This window comes from Scylla paramamosain, unplaced genomic scaffold (genome assembly GCF_035594125.1).
Source record: "Scylla paramamosain isolate STU-SP2022 unplaced genomic scaffold, ASM3559412v1 Contig77, whole genome shotgun sequence".
NCBI lineage: Eukaryota > Metazoa > Arthropoda > Malacostraca > Decapoda > Portunidae > Scylla > Scylla paramamosain.
In genome coordinates, this window is record NW_026973742.1 from 57,832 (window position 1) to 71,258 (window position 13,427).

The window sequence follows — 13,427 nt, forward strand, 5'->3', positions numbered from 1 at the left end:
ACACACTCGCGTGCTAAGACCATGACCGTCTGTGTGCTCTGCAGGTGTCTTGGATCAGGAAGAGGGACTACCAGCTCCTGACGGTGAGTCTGCACACACACTCCAGTGACGACCGCTTCTCCATCAACTACGTGCATTGGGTGAGTGTTTGCTCTCGTGTGTGTGTGTGTGTGTGTGTGTGTAGAGGGGGTATTTTCTCATGAATGTAAATATTAATGTATAGATTTCTCTCTCTCTCTCTCTCTCTCTCTCTCTCTCTCTCTCTCTCTCTCTCTCTCTCTCTCTCTCTCTCTCTCTCTCTCTCTCTCTTTGGCCCTATATTTAGCAGTGGGAATTCCAGGCACTGCAGGTGTTTAGCTGAAAGAAAATGTCACGTTGCGAGAGAGACCAGTGTGTAATGAATGACTCTTGAATTGAAAATATTGAAGTGCAGTTGTGTGCATGACCTAATGAAGGTGACGCCAAGCACACTCATTGATTTAACGGAAATTTTTTTTTAACAATGAAGATGAATAAATCAAAGTCAATAACATGAACAGTTAATCATTAAGCAATATATTAGCTTCGATTACTAATTAAAAATTAATAAAAAAACTGACATGGAATAAAAATCATAAACCAATATTTCCTAAACTCTTCAGTTCTTCCTTATTTAATGAATTGAAGTAAGATTTAATTAATTTTCATGTTCATTACAAATCAAGCATTTCAACGCTTCACATGCATGCGTATTCACAGACAACAATAATGTTAACGAAACACAGATGAAGCACAACACTCATGATTGCAGTCGTCCAATCAGTCCCTAACATCCTCGTCCATATTAAACACGATGACGCCCAAAATATTTATTTGCAATTACACACATGCACGAAATATTGCTATACACTCTCATTAAACCCTGCTGGTCATGATGTCGGGCGGCCACCACTGCCTGACACACACACACACACACACACACACACACACACACAGACACACACACACACAGACACACACACACACACACTCGTTCACCATAACACGCCTACAATTGAGTAACAAGACTGAGGATGTATTGTGTGTGGCGGCGCAGGTGTGTGCTGTCTTATCCCAGCGGCGAGCTAGTATTGTGGCGCCATTGTGCTGTCATTGCAGTCAACACTTCACCGATTTTTTTTGAGGCCACAGCGGCTCGGGATGAGAGTCGCGGTAATACGGCTTGAGGGTGGCGCGGCGAGCGGCGGCACGAGGCTTGGCGCCCACTCCTGGCGGGGAGCCTGCACCTGCTGCCTCGTCCACACACACACACACACACACACACACACACACACACACACACACACAGTATACACTAGGCACTTTATCCCTTCACCATATTCTTGTGCCATCATTTCCGAAATTCGAAAACCCTATACGGAAATAGATTCCGATAAGACGAGTCTGTGGCAGGATTTGTTGCGCATCCACCCACCTGACTAACCCTGCACGGTATCAAGGACGCTTTATATATATATATATATATATATATATATATATATATATATATATATATATATATATATATATATATATATATATATATATATATATATATATATATATATATATATATATATATATATATATATATACACTCTTCCAAAAACAGAGAAGCATCCTAAACAACAAAAGCCTAAGATAGGATCAGCCGAGTGTGAAGGAAGGCAACAGAAAACGAGCTGGTGCATGATCCTTTTTTCCCGGTGTCGAGCCAATTACGAGCACCTAGGAGTTGGGCGCCAGGTGAGTGTGCTCATTTCACTAGTCCGGGGATCGCCATGCCGCCAAGACTTATCTTTCCGAGTAACTTTCCATTTCAGCATAATTTATTTTCAAAACTTTCGAGGCGACTGGGGAGCTTTGCCAGGCTTTCACTGAGTATAAATATGCGCTGGAAAGCTGGAAAAATGGCTGGTGCACACACACACACACACACACACACACACACACACACACACACACACACACACACACACACACACACACACACTTCTACCCATTCATGTGATGACCTGTGGCATGGAAACGCACAACAGTCACACCAAATCCCAACAAAACACAGAATGTAAACACAAATAACAAAAAAAGACAAGTAAAAAATGCAAACACGGACATCAGAGCTTGGCGCATCAACATTCATCAAAAATAGAAAGAGAAAGAAAAAAAGAGGCGCAGTTTTTTTTTATTTTTTTATTCTGCATTAGATATGTTTCAGGGAGGGTCTTATTGAAGTGGCTTTGTATTTTTTTTTTTTTTTGTCATAAGCACGTGATAAATTCATAGACAAATCAATAAGTAAATAAATAAGTAAATGAATAAATAAGTATCGAAATGAACAAATAAATAAATAAATGCATACTCGAATAAATAAATACACAAATAAATCAATACACAAGTAAATACATAAATACACACATACATAAATAAGCAAACAAATAAATAAATAGATAAATACATAAAATAAACAACCAAATAAATAAATAAACAAATTCAAGCCCCATCAGCAAATAGGTTTTATTCCCGGTATTTCCACAATGGGAGACCAGGCAGGGAGCGAAGAGCGAACGAAGAGCACCAACCCACGCACGCCTCACGCCAATAACTTCACGCCAACATCTCCAGCGGGCGACCGATGAAATACACGTGGAGCAGCAAACCTCTACACCCACACCTGGCCGCGATAAGAAAGTTTATTGCCTGAAACCTGACCGGAAAAAAGTGGCTCTCGGCAAAATTTTCTGGAATACTTTAAACTAGTGAAGGAAAGGGAGAGGGAAGGAGAAGGGGAGAGGGAGAGGGGGTGAGGGAGAAAGCAGTGGTGGTGGTGGTGGTACTGCTTCTCCTCACATCAAGCCATCCTCCCAAGTTTTGACACGCGCCTCGCTTGCATTAAATAACCGGGATATTACTTGGAATCTTCGTGGCTTCTAAACTCCAAACAAGCATACTGGTGTATGTTTTATGGGTATATTTCTCTAACCTAACCTAACCTAACAGTAAACTGATTTATGTATCACAGTTTCTCTAACCTAATCTAACCTAACCTAACCTAACATTACCTAACTAAAATCATTAGTAAACGAATAAGTAAACTCGTTCTCTCTTTCTCTCTCTCGCTTTGATTTAACTCAACGTAACCTAACTTGAATCTGTAATGAATATACGAGACTAAAGGATCTCTCTCTCTCTCTCTCTCTCTCTCTCTCTCTCTCTCTCTCTCTCTCTCTCTCTCCTGCGATCACGGAACACTATCAAACACATTCACGCATTAAACGAGTATTAATACAATCTCCAGGTTTTAGCCGTTCATGTGTACTTTCCAACACTGGATTTTATGAGAATTACAGACACATTATTCTCTTACATAATCTAAATCCAGGTCGTAAGAGGCACGTAACTCTGCTAATGGAAATGTATTTAAGATGCCATTTGAATCCCTAGTATCCATCAGCCCTTCTCTTCCTATGGAGTGGTATGGAGTACGTAGTTGTTGGGTACCCTTCAGGGTGAGTGAGGCGCCCGCTGGTTCCCGCAGCGCCCCATACATCAAATCAAATAGTCATGCAGAGTAATTTCATACACCCATGCACACGCTCTGGTATCAGCTCCAGGTACATGTATTCTCTCTCTCTCTCTCTCTCTCTCTCTCTCTCTCTCTCTCTCTCTCTCTCTCTCTCTCTCTCTCTCATATCAAAATTCCTTTTATTAACCAACCTTTATAAACAAACTGCTTTTAGATTACTGATCGAAAAAATCCTTCCAATTTTCCTTCACGTCGATAAAACTGCCTGGTGCGTGGCCATGGATCTGAAGGAGGCGCAGAAGGATTACCAAGGAAACTCCATATATTCTACCCATGGCTGTTCCTCCTATAAGCTGATCATCCTGATTCCCCAGCCTCGACTTCTGCTGCTTCCACTGTTCTGTCTCCTCCGCGTCTCAGCTGCTCGTGGTTCCTTTGTGAAGGCAATGGCTGACTTTTTCCACCCTTTTTCTCCCTTCCTCTCTGTCTCGTATATCGGGTGACGTTTATGGGCACCTGCTGCGTCCTCTATCGGTTATTTTTTTTTAGGGTTTCCCCTGTAATGCGTCGAGTCTCTGCGTGTTGTATCTCACTCGATGAAATTTGTTCCCTGTGTGATTAGATTTCCGAGTAGAGCGTTTGAGGGGAGCACTCAAGTACAGGTTCAAACACGTTCACACACACACACACACACACACACACACACCTAGCAGCAAGTACGGGATGTATCCCGAGGGGTTGTGACCTCGCTGTCCCGGTGCACAGTGGGACCAAATGATAAATTTCTGGCCAAAATAGGAGATTACAGTTTACTAAATTTACACTGGTCCAGCGAAAGTTATGAAGTAGCATGTCGGAATACCGTGGTTATTTCCGGCATAAACCATTCCATGATGATTTTACAGAGCATATAATGATGTTCAGGAAAAGAGAAAATCATTATATTTTTGTTATTTTTTACATGTAACAAACAAAAATCGCTGTAAATAAATGGTTATTATTCTTTTTTAATGTGATAATACAGATATAAGGAAAACGTATTTAATATTGGGTTTTATAATAGACTTTTAGTGAAACGCCTGTATGGTAAGATCGGGTCATATCGGATGCCGATACCCAATTAGTTTGGAAGAATATACATAAATAAACATGTCTATAAAGAAAAGGGCTCCATATACGTCCACCATTAAGAATAAGAGAGTTTATCTACAACAGCATTCGAATTTCGCGCGAGAAGGAGACTGGGAGGGAGGGGCGCGCGCAAGTTCTCTCAGTCTTGTCTAACAGCACACCACACACCGCCCAGTGTTTAAACAACCTGATAAAGCCTTCATTAGTCCAAGGTTAGACCTACCATTTCTGTACTTATATTATGAATATATAGAGAACGTCCAAGTGTGCATGTAATCATATATAATGCAAATTTTGGTGAAAAAAAGTAGAAGAAACTGTTAAGCCGTTACGCAAATATAACAAAATGAATAAAATAGTTAGCCCTAATAATTAAAAGGAAATCGTGCATATTCAGCAGTAACTTGCTTAATATGACTTTACTACAAACGCAGACAAGTATAGATGTATTGTTTCTGTAATTTCAGATGGCGGGGATTGCTAGAAGTGTTCCATTAGACAAGTATATATCACGTAGAGACTGCCACTCATTTGAACAAGTTATTTCTAATGTAATATCAGAACATGAGATATGGCATCACCACACACCGACACTGACACCTGCAGCAATTTCAACCTTTAAGAATGACTTCCAGACACGATGGAGAAAGGCAAATTACATCAATGCCAGGTTCCAAAAGAATAATAGTGTTTGGCTCTCAAAGGAACTAATATTACAGGAAATTGAGGACAGTACACAACATGAGATCTCAAACACCAGTGAAGCAGGTCATTCAAAGAGAGGTCGATCATCTGCAGACTTCAAAACTGCTAGTGAAAGAACAAAGCCAAGAAAAACAGAAGTAAGAAGAAATATTCAGCAGAAGAGCTTGTCTTTGCAGCTCAGATGAAACTTAGGAATTCTGGGAAAAATCATGCTGCGAAGATTTGTAAGGAGCAGCATTAAGTACCCCGACTAGGTAAACAAAAATGATAAAGAAATTGGTGAACAAAACTGAAATTCCTCTGACTCTACACGAGGCACTTTCCATAATGCTCAATACAAACATGAGCAAAAGTACTTACAATTATTAAAGAACCATCCATAAGGAAAGAAACTGTACACTTTATCCATCCTACAAAAGTGTGGTAGAAGCTACAAAGACTTGTTATCCCCCGGGCATTAACATCTGTGATTTTAAGCAGAAGTCCCTCTCCAAAACTTGCTTGATAAAACTGCCTCAAGTCTACTGCTTTCTCAGAAAATGGTTGTTGACCTAATCAGATCACAGTCAGCACATACCATGCCACTCTCTTTTGAACTCCTCAGTAAATATGGTTTTGATGGCAGTGGAAATCATTCTCTCTATGCCATGAAATATGACAATACAAATAGTGATGTGAGTGAAACTAACATGTTTACAACTTTCCTATGCCACCTTAAGTTACTTGAGAAAAGAAGCAAGATGACAGTCTGGCAAAACCCTGCCCCATGCTCATCTGTTTATTGCCGCCCCCTTACATTGCAATTCATCAAGGAAACTCCACATCTTATTCCATCTGAACATGAATTCATTAAAAATGAAATACACAACCTGATACCAAGTGAAGGAGAGGGTAATACTGTATAACACAAACTGATTCTGACCATGGCCGATGGAAAAGTATGCCAGGCACTAGCCACCGCTGCATCTTCCACTTGTTATTTATGTCAACCTGTCACAAAACCCTTTGGAATGAATAATTTAACTGTAATAAAAGAGAAAGTAACATCAACAGAACATTTAGAATTTGGTATATCTCCTTTGCATTGACTAATAAATACCCTGGAATGTGTTTTGCACATTGGCTGCCGTGTGCAGGTAAAAACATGCTGTGTAAAGGGAGAGCTGCCAAAAAATACTGTAAAGAAAAGAAAAGAATTCAGAGGGAACTAAAAGAAACACTTGGAATTAATGTGGACTTGCCTGCACAAGGTAGTGGCAACACAAGTAATGGAAATAGTGCAAGAAGGTTCTCTAGTGAGCCTTCAAAAGCTTCAGCTATTACAAAAGTGGACGAACAACTTATCCATCGATTGTCAGTTATTCTGTTTGCTTTGAATTCGGGTTATGACATCGACATTGAAGCCTACAGGAAGTATGCTGAGGACACAGCACAGCTCTGTGTGACCCTCTACAACTGGTATTATATGCCAGCCTCAGTACACAAGATGCTGATGCATGGCTCAAGTGTGATCGAGGCTTTGAACATTCCAATAGGGCAGGCATCTGAGGAGGCCATTGAGGCCAAACATAAGGATATCAGGAATATACGATGCAGCCATACATGCAAAATATCAAGGGCAAGAGTGAATCAAGGGCCCTAAGTGAATTCTTAGGGCACTACGGCAAGCAGCCTCGGCGGGGCTGCCGCACGCTGAGCCGCAGGCGGGATGGAGCCTCCTGCAGCGTTGCGGCGCGAGCCACACACTTCAAATGATAATTCAGTTTGTTTCCAGACATTTTATGAAATCACACTTCTTGCTCAAGATTTGCTGAACATGAAACTGAACCACATCCAGGATGACCCGACTCAGTGTTCACGAGCATGGCTGTCTGGGCATGAAATTGAGCTCAGACCAAGAAAGAAGCCATTTCCTGCGTCCAGCATGTCACCAACTCTCGGATTCCCTGATTTTTGAACAGAAAACAACAACAGATTGGAAGTCACGCCTTGTATTTCAGTAAATGTTACAATGTTACTAAGTGAGCTGTGGCCCAAACATCCTGAGTGAGTGAGTGAGGCCTTGATGATCTGTGACACATCTGTCCTGATAATCGCCTGACTCGAGGCTCTTATCACCTGAGTTTTTTTCTGCTTCAGTACCAAGTGATTGTAAACCCCGTACTGTGAGTCCGCCATCATTGACATCACTCCGCAAAGAGGAAATTAAATTAATCTGAACTGCCACACATAAGGGAAACTGCAGGAAGCCACCAGACCTACACATGACTGTCACTTACCGTCCCCATCCATCAATATGAGTAATAATATAAAGATGCCTAATGACTCAGCATTAACAAGCTGACTATTGTGTCTTCCACTCCTCCACCATTCATCTCTCCTCTGGGTATCCATTCACCACGGCACAAGCGCTTCCTTCTCACGGATGCACACTTGTACTTATTCCCTTTTCATACCAGAGGGACACGTTTTGGCTTCACCGCTGCACTCTGCCTCTAGATGAACGAGGCGTGCAGAATGAGGTGGCCAGTGTGAGGCGTGCGGGGTGAGGTGGTGCAGGGATGAGGAAAACAGGGTTAAGAACAGTCGGTGGTCATCAAACACATGACCTGACCTCGTTTCCTGACCTGAGCGAACTGGCCTTCAGACTCACCGGAATGTAAGTTATGGGAGGCGGGAAGTTAGACGATTTACACTGCAGAGAGAGAGAGAGAGAGAGAGAGAGAGAAAGAGAGAGAGACCTAGAAACTTGGCATCCTTCAGATTATTTATGACCCAGAATCCTGAGCTAAACCAAACAAGGCGAGACGTATCAGAGAGGAAGTGTGCAGGCCGACTATGACCACAGCTCTCTCTCTCTCTCTCTCTCTCTCTCTCTCTCTCTCTCTCTCTCTCTCTCTCTCTCTCTCTCTCTCTCGTTCTTTTATTCTCTGCGTTTGTTTCCGTTGTTGTTGTTGTTGTTGTTGTTGTTGTTGTTGTTGTTGTTGTTGTTGTTGTTGTTGTTCCTTTTCCTCTTCCGCTTCCTCTTTCTCTTTCTCTTTTCTTTCTCCTTCTTTTTCATTCTCTCTTTTTCTTCCCTTTCCTCCTCCTCCTCCTCCTCCTGGTCTTATGCTTCGGTATGTAATCTCTTGCTGGTGTTCTTAAGAATCCATGAAAGAACCTAAAAATTTGTTGTTGTTTACTTATCCTATGTAGTTTGGTGTAATCCTCCTTCTATCCTCCTCCTCCTCCTCCTCTTCCTTCGCCGCATGTTCTCGACAGGGGCACACAAATGGTCCTCAAAATACCATTGTTATATAAACTCTCTCCAGCAAATATGTTCTCCTCCTCCTCCTCCTCCTCCTCCTCCTCCTCGTAGAGATTATATCATATCGTTATGACAGGATGGGCGTGTTGGCGTGGTGGTGGTGATGCTGCTGGAATGTTAACAGGAAAGCTATGGGGAGTCTGGCAGACATCAGAGAGAAGCTTTGCTGATTTTGTGTTTTGAAGAGTGTGGGATGGTGAACGCGGTGTGGAATGCAGGAAGGGTGTTGACAGTGATGCTGTTTGTGGTAGTGGTAGTTGTAGTGGGAGTAGTGGTGGTAGCGGTATTAGTAGTAGTAGTAGTAGTAGTATTAGTAGTAGTGGTGGTGGTGGTAGTAGTGGTAGTAGTGGTGGTGGTAGTAGTAGTAGTAGTAGTAGAAATGGTGGTGGTGGTGGTGGTTATGGTGTAGTAGTAGTATTAGTAGTAATAGTAGTAGAAGTAGTAGTAGTAGTAGTGGAAGTGATCGTAGTGGTGGTAGTAGTAGAAATGGTGGTGGTGGTGGTGGTGGTGGTGGTGATGGTGTAGTAGTAGTAGTAATAGTAGTAGTAGTAGTAGTAGTAGTAGTAGTAGTAATAGTAGTAGTAGTAGTAGTAGTGGAAGTGATCGTAGTGGTGGTGGTGGTGGTGGTGGTAGTAGTAGAAATGGTGGTGGTGGTGGTGGTGGTGTAGTAGTAGTAGTAGTAGTAGTAGTAGTAGTAGTAGTAATAGTAGTAGTAGTAGTAGTAGTAGTAGTAGTAGTAGTAGTAGTAGTGGAAGTGATCGTAGTGGTGGTGGTGGTGGTGGTGGTATCATATTTCGAGTTTCAGCAATATTAGGTTGAATTATTAATGGCCGTGAAATGTATTACAAAAATCAGAATACTTGGTGTTAGTGAGTATTAAGGTGTTGAAATACTGTTGTCATTCCCCGGGGAGTGCGCGGCGCTAATCCCGCAGCATGATGAAAGGCACCAAGCACCCTTAGAGGAAATACTAATTACAGACTTTACAGGCAATAAGGAGTGAACAATAGGGTTAATGCGTCATTTTAATACAATTCATAAAGGTTTAGCTGCTTACCACCACCACCACCACCACCACCACTACCGCCTCCTCCTCCTCCTCCTTGTCTTCTCATATATCCTCCTTCGTATGGATCTTCTGTTTCATCATCATCATTACCATTCTTCTTGCAGTGATCGCCTCTCTCTTCACCCTTCCTCCTCCTCCTCCTCCTCCTCCTCCTCCTTCCTCTCCCTCCCTTGCATTTAGTTTTTCTTCCTTCTCCTTTCCGGCTTTCCCTTACTCTTTTCCTTTTGTTCTTAGCACCTGTCTCTCTGTCTGCCTGTCTGCCTGTCTGTCTTTCTGTCTCGCCGTCGGTCTGTCTGAATGCCTGCATGTCTGTCTGTTTTTGTCTTTTTTTTTTGTCAGTGTCTGTCTTTGTCCGTCTGTCTGCCTGTCTCTGTCTGTCTTTCTCTATGTATATATGCATGTATGTATGCATGTATGTATGTATGTATGTATGTGTCACCTACATTGATGACTATATGCGCCTCAAGTTACAAACTTTAATTTACGTAATTCGTCACGGCGCCTGGGTCGGTCTGTGTGTGTTCATATTTCGTGGAATTTGTAACGAACACTTGATAGTTGACTTATGGTATTGCACATTACCTCCTATGCTTATGATTCCTTAATGTACACCAAATATATTAAGTCGTTAGTTTCTTATATACTGAGAGGCATAAATTATTATTTTATTTATTTATTTATTTATTTATTTATTTGTTTGTGAGTGGTAAAGGCGCGAAGTGTTTGATGTGCCACAAGTCAGCAAGACACGTAGACTTTCTGTGAACACATCAAGAAAACTTGCAAACTGATAAAAGTTCAGACGCAATGTTATCATTAATACTTCGTTTCTGTTATGGAAAATGAAAGGTGAGAGGCTTCTAAAAACACCAACATGCAAAGCGATTAATCTTAAAACATAAAACTCTTGTGAATTTAGTATTATACAAACTAATCGTGTTGGTTACTCTTCAAGGCAGAATTAATCTCTCTCTCTCTCTCTCTCTCTCTCTCTCTCTCTCTCTCTCTCTCTCTCTCTCTCTCTCTCTCTCTCTCTCTCTCTCTCTCTCCTTTCTCTCTCTCTCTCTCTCTCTCTCTCTCTCTCTCTCTCTCTCTCTCTCTCTCTCTCTCTCTCTCTCTCTCTCTCTCTCTCTCTCTCTCTCTCTCTCTCTCTCTCTCTCTCTCTCTCTCTCTCTCTCTCTCTCTCTCTCTCTCTCTCTCTTAATAAGAGTGATGTCTACTGGATCGTGATATCTGCCAATATCTCCTTGGTTGGAATTCTAAACCTAACCACATACATATACATTTATTATCTAGTACTTCCTTTATAAGTGTGAATTTTGAAATTAACACTGGACTGTGAAAAATGAAATATATAATATGTACGTACGTGTTTCTGCTCAGTTTATGAAACAAAATACTGAACAGCATGTGCAGTGGTGGTATACAGGCTGTATCGCGAGTTTCTGCAAAGACTGAGAAAGGTGAAAGAACGTGTAATTCTAAGTAGAAAATGTTGTATACACATATGCATTTTAAGGCTTTATTTACCCGTCAGAGGAGTTGAAAATGTACGGGACTCGCGGGTGTGCTCTGTGACATGACGGACACACTGTTGTGTTGTCGCAGCCTCGGAGGTGCCACTTGCTCAAATAACGAATGGTTTAATCTTATTTTTTGCGGTTTGTGTAATATTACAGTATCTTATACTAAGACAGACGGCATTAGAAAGCATTTAATTTACCAATAAGCATTACACGACAACATTATTGCGGTGATTAAAAATACTCCTGTAAAATGATACGCGGCATCATAGAAGCGAGGGAGGAGGGGGAACGAGTCCAAGCGACCTTGAAAACAGCTGAGTGATGATGCCACGTAGCATTTTACAGGAGTACTTTTGATCACCGCAGTAACATTGTCGTGTAATGCTTATCGGTAAACTACATGCTTTTTAATACCAATTGTCTTGTTATAAAATAGTGTAATATTCCACAGTTTGCAAAAAATAAGATTAAACCAATCATAATTTGAGGAAATGGCACCTCCGAGGCTGAGACAATGCAACCGTCTGTACTTATTAATCTGTGTGTGTGTGTGTGTGTGTGTGTGTGTAGGCTTAAAGACCATGGAGTAAGTAGTCAGTAGATTTAAGAGTAAGGAATCTCTCTCTCTCTCTCTCTCTCTCTCTCTCTCTCTCTCTCTCTCTCTCTCTCTCTCTCTCTCTCTCTCTCTCTCCCACACATACACTTACACACACAGAGGACAGAGGAGAGGACAACCACACACACCAAAAATAGCTCTTCATATTAATTTTGCCTTTGTACTCAAGACAACAAAACTTACCCAACTTTCCCAACAAGGAGAAGAACCTTGTACCCTCAAACCCCAATTTCTATCTTAAGGCGTGTTTCCTTCCTCCCAAGCCTCACCCACCTCTCCTGTGTGGGTGGCGGGTGAGTCATTAATCTCCGTGACCGTAACCTTCTCCTCCTCTTCCTGCTTTTCCTCCTCCTCCTCCTCCTCCTCGTCACACGGATTCCTCCCTCTCAGTCCAGATTTCTTCCTCCAGCCTCTCGGATCTTCAAGATTTAGTAGTGATTTTATTTGCTACTCTCAATCATTACCATATTAGGGTTTGTTATCTTCCTCCTCCTCCTCCTCCTCTTCTTTCACTTCATACTAGTCCTCGTCTTTTTCCTCCTCCTTCTCCTCATTATCCTCCTCCTCCTTCTCCTCATTATCCTCCTCCTCTTCCTCCTCCTCCACCTGCTCCTCCTGCTCCTCCTCCTCCTCCTCCTCCATGCTGCAGAAATATTTCCCTCTCAGTGTATATTTCTTGCTGTAACATCATTGCTCGTCATGGTTCAGCATTTCACATTTGGTCTTGCCACAATTACTACTGCATTATTAAGGTCAGCAGTAACACAAGGCAGTGCTAATTCAGCTCTCCATGTACAGTATATTGTGTGATGTGCAAGTAAATCTCCGGTGTTTATTGTATGCTGATAGGGAAAATCACTATAAAAAGGATGAATTAAGCAGGTACTACTCTGCGTTGTGTGAAAAACAAGAGTAATTCAGGGTTGTATTTCCACAGCGCACTCAATATTCCCTCGAACGTGACCGCTGTATATATATATATATATATATATATATATATATATATATATATATATATATATATATATATATATATATATATATATATATATATATATTATTTTTACATAAATTAAAGTTTCATGATTTTCTCTTGATTTCCAGATTGTTGCATATGACATATTTCCGGTTACTGATAAGTCATAAATTTCGAAGGGACCCGGATGCTCGATAGACGTAGTTCCGTTTTTTAATTGAATTCCTCTCCAAAATTATTGCAATACTTCGTTTTCCGGGTCCGGAGAGGTACATATTTTGATCAAGTGTATGATATTATTCCCTAGCTTGTATTTTATCCGGATATTTTCACCCGTCACCAAACAGAACGTAGTCTATGTGCGCTGCGTGCGTATATGTCCTCCATATTAGTGAGGGTTGCGTGTGCTGTGTGCCCGCCAACTTTGATTCCAAGTCGTGGCTCTTTTTTGCAGCACGTGTTTTGATTATGCAATTACACACCACGAGGAATGAATCTCTGCGTGTTCATCTGTGTGCTGATTGTTTGTGATGGAGCGACACTGAACACACCG

At 41.5% G+C, this 13,427-nt stretch overlaps 1 long non-coding RNA gene across 2 annotated transcripts in view; it reads left to right on the forward strand.

The window, feature by feature from the left end:
- The window catches only part of LOC135098724 (uncharacterized), a 67,692-nt gene that overhangs the window by 25,581 nt on the left and 28,684 nt on the right, over positions 1 to 13,427 (forward strand). For both annotated transcript variants that reach the window (XR_010267313.1, XR_010267315.1), the window contains exon 3: positions 45 to 140. This is a non-coding gene — a long non-coding RNA (uncharacterized LOC135098724). The remainder of the gene's footprint in view (positions 1 to 44; positions 141 to 13,427) is intronic.